Source organism: Phyllostomus hastatus, unplaced genomic scaffold, assembly GCF_019186645.2.
Source record: "Phyllostomus hastatus isolate PE091 unplaced genomic scaffold, TTU_PhHast_1.1 phas_contig_40, whole genome shotgun sequence".
Classification (NCBI taxonomy): Eukaryota; Metazoa; Chordata; class Mammalia; order Chiroptera; family Phyllostomidae; genus Phyllostomus; species Phyllostomus hastatus.
This window is the reverse complement of record NW_025333872.1, coordinates 28,666,965-28,670,891: the sequence shown is the minus strand read 5'-3', so window position 1 is coordinate 28,670,891 and position 3,927 is coordinate 28,666,965. Positions and strand designations below refer to the sequence as shown.

Below are 3,927 nucleotides of genomic sequence, written 5' to 3'. Positions count from 1 at the left end.
GTCATGTTTAGTAGGTGGCCCTTTTTTTGTCCACAACAGGACACAAAAGATACTATCCCTAGAAAGATAGATACATTTAACCTGGAATGGGAACAGAATTTGTCATCCCCAAAATATGCCTCTTTGGCATAAGCATCATTTTAGGCTGGTTATTTATTAATTTATTTTTTTTGTAGTCAAAGTGGTTCACTCACATTTGTTAAATTCAGAACTCAAATGATAATATGTAGAAAAGAATAAACTGGTTCTTTCACTATAGTCCATCACAGCCTTAATGTTCCATCCCTGCTGCCAACTGATCAGGACTTGTGGACTCAACAGAACAGTTACATGGACTCGAAATGCTCTCAACTAGAAGCACTCTCATTCCAGCCTACGTGGCTGGTCCACTCTCATTTCAAGTGTCCATACAACTAGTTTCCCTGAAACTTTATGATTTGCTTTCTTCTTTTCCTCTGGTACTGTTTCCCAGTTTGGCTTCTTGATGTGTTCTGGTAGCTGTTCTAATTTTGTCATAATTTCCATGGCAACTCCTTCAGGTAAATTTTGCTGAATGTATTTCAAGTAGACATCTGCTGTACTTCCAGTTAGATGTTTTAACTCTCTACAGCTGTAAAGTATTCTCATTTTGTAGTAAACCCTGTGCTTCATGAAAATAAGCACTTACTTGGGAAGAGTAAATCATTCCATTTTCCTTGGACATTCATAAAGTTGAATAGAAACACTAAGTTCTTTAGCAGCAAGCACGACAAAATATTCGTAACTGTTGAACACAGCCTTTTACTAAAGGCCTTTTACTATCAGGCCTTCTACTAAAACTGAAAGCCACTTAAATGATAATATGTAGAAAAGAATAAGTCTGGCCCTTGCTGGCATAGCTCAGTGGATTGAGCGCAGGCTGCAAACCAAAGTGTCGCAGGTTCGATTCCCAGTTGGGGCACATGCCTGAGTTGCAGGCCACGGCCCCCAGCAAACGCACATTAATGTTTCTCTCTCTCTCTTTCTCCCTCCCTTCCCTCTCTAAAAATAAATAAATAAAATCTTTTAAAAAATAAGGTGTCTGGTCATCAGTAATTGGTTATTGCTGGCTTGGTCAAATTCTTGGGAACATCAACATGTAGGTTGCAAAAATCTACCCACTTCATACTGGTACTGAAACCAGGAAAGTCAGTGTTTATGCTGCCTGTCACTACTAGAACCAATAGGCAGAGACAAGGACTGAATCTTTATGGGCACATTATTCAGATGTTGGCAGTCTGAGGTTTTTCCCTCAAAAACCATCTTAAAGTTTCATCTCAAGACAAATTTTTTATAAGGAGAAAAAAAAGTAGGTAAGGGGTTTGAAGAAAGGTTAATCAGATAAGAGTTCCAGTCCAGCAGTGATTTCCTTAGTGTTGCTTTCTCTACTCATCCACAATATTCAGCTGCTTCTCTGGATGCACCCTCCCTGGAACACAATGCCTCGGACACCATCTCCAGGGCTTGCACACTACCTGGGGCACAGATTGAATTGCTTGCTGACCTCCTGGAGTCATATGGTCATGTATTCCAGTTCCTGGAATAACAGCTTTCCACATGCATTAATCATTTAAGCTTATCAACTATGACTGCAACTAAAAACCTTTTTTTAGTGTTTTATTGTTCATGCTATTACAGTTGTCCCATTTCTTCCCCTTTACCCCCCTCCAGACAGCCCACCCTCCACTTCCATAGTCAATCCTCACACCATTGTGTCCTTCATGCATGTTCTTTGACTAATCCCTTCACCTTCTTTCAATCAGTCCCCACCTCTCTCCTTTCCCCTCTTATAGCTATCAGTCTGTCCCATGATTCTATGCCTCTGGTTCTATTTTGCTCATTAGTTTATTTTGTTCATTAGATTCTTCTTATAAGTGAGATCATGTGTTATTTGTTTTTCACCAACAGACATTTCACTTAGCATAATAATTTCCAGTTCTATCAACGCTGTCGCAAAAGGCAGGAATTCATTCTTTTTGCCTGCTGTGTAGTAGTCTACTGTGTAAATGTACCGAAGTTTTTTTATCCACTTAGCTACTGATGGGCACTTAGACTGTTTCCAAATGTTGGCTATTATAAACAGGTAGTGCTTCTATGAATATAGGGGCACATAAATAAAAATCTTTAACTCTTGAGTTCCCTTATCAGTACTGAGAAGAAAGCCACCATTTTGGATGTACTGCTCTTAGAATTGCTTACATGAAACTCTCTCAGACCCTGTCAGAGATGCCAGCACAAAGGCCTGAGAGCTGTTCACACTGCTGTCCCCCCATCCCAGCCTAGGCTGGTTATTTTCAAGAAACTGCAAGCATAGGAGAAGCTCTGAAAACTGAGTAAAAGTTACCATTTTGTAGAAAGACATTTTCATTTATAAGGGAAATTTCCATTGGTAGGGGTGTCTCTCTCTTGTGTACCAAAATGAAGAATGACTCTAAATTTTTAGAAATGCTTTCAATGGTGAAGATAAAGACTTAAATCTGTGTAACAACCTTATCCTTGTTTGCTGTGCTTTCCCCGTAACCTCCCATAACTGGCTTCGCCACCCCAATATGCTCTTTTGCTTTAGCTGGAGATATTACTTATGGCCTTGGCTCAGGCCCTTTGCAGGAGTTAATCAGTTTTCCTAGGTATCCTCTATGTAAATAGGAGGTATACACGTTATTAAATTTGTTTGCTTTATTATCTCAGCCAAGAATCTGGAAGGACAGAGGTAAGTTTTTCTTCCTTCCTTACAACTTTATTAAAACACACCATTGAAAAACAACCTAGAGAGAAAGAATTTATATGTAACACATACAATTTTCTACAGGTATGTATCTAGAATGTCATATTGACCCTGAATCAATTAAAAACGAGAAAAAGTAAAATGATGAGTGGTAGCGCTGGAGAGCTCCCACTGCAGGCCCTCTGAAGTCTAGTTTAAAGCGGTTTCTGTGTATTAATCTTTATAAGCATAAAATCATTTTTAAATACAATGCCTGGTAAGCAAAGTTAAATAAAATTAAACTTGATCCCAAATAAGTATCAGTTAAGAAAAGATTTTCATTATACCTGTCAAAATGAGAACCAGAGGTTCTATTTGGCTAATTTTAATGTAACTTTGCATTTTACAAAGAAAAAATGTTTTTTAGTGTCCTGTGGGAAAAGTTTTTATTGAACACTCATAGCATAGCTTTGCTAATGTCTTCTTTTTGCTGAAGGATTGTCTATTTCTGTTAACCCCCCAAGTGGAATAATATTTGATTTAGATGACCTTATGTTTTGGTATTAAGTAGTCATATCTCTCAATTTGTGCCAACATATAATTAGGAAGAAATCAACCATAAGGAAAGAACTATCAAATACTTAAGAAAACATAAGATATTTTCCATAATAAAATAACTTTTAAGTGTTCACTGGCATTTCCTTAATAACCTAGAGTGCCATAAACGTCTGAGTCCTTTCAGCTGGCATTCTGATTCTTCCTAGGCATGTAATAAAGGCAAGTAAGGGACAAATCAGTAGTGGAATTTGCCAAAATTTATTTAGTTGTTTATTCAAAAAAGTACTATTTATTGGGTAGTTTATATGTATTATGTCAAGTGCTCAGGTTATAGTAATGGACAAAACAGTAAAAAATTTACTGTCTCTCAGAATTTGCATTCTCATTTGGCAGACAGGTCATAAACAAATAGTTAAAATTGTGTCAGGCTGTGATAAGTGCACCTGTAGTGTCCCAAGTGCTCAGGTTATAGCAATGGACAAACAGTCAAAAATCCACTCTCTCCTAGAATTTGCGTTCTCATTTGGCAGATGGGTCATAAACAAATAGTTAAAATAATGTCAGGCAATAAAAAGTGCTATGAAGACAGGTAAAGCCGGCGGGGGGGAGGGTGCGGGCAGAGAGTGAGGATGCAAACGCAGGTGGGG

General features: G+C 38.0%; 1 pseudogene; it reads right to left on the bottom strand.

Moving 5' to 3' along the window:
- Positions 1–363: 363 nt before the first annotated feature.
- Positions 364–1,148, bottom strand: LOC123821496 (annotated as a pseudogene).
- Between the last annotated feature and the right edge of the window lie 2,779 nt (positions 1,149–3,927).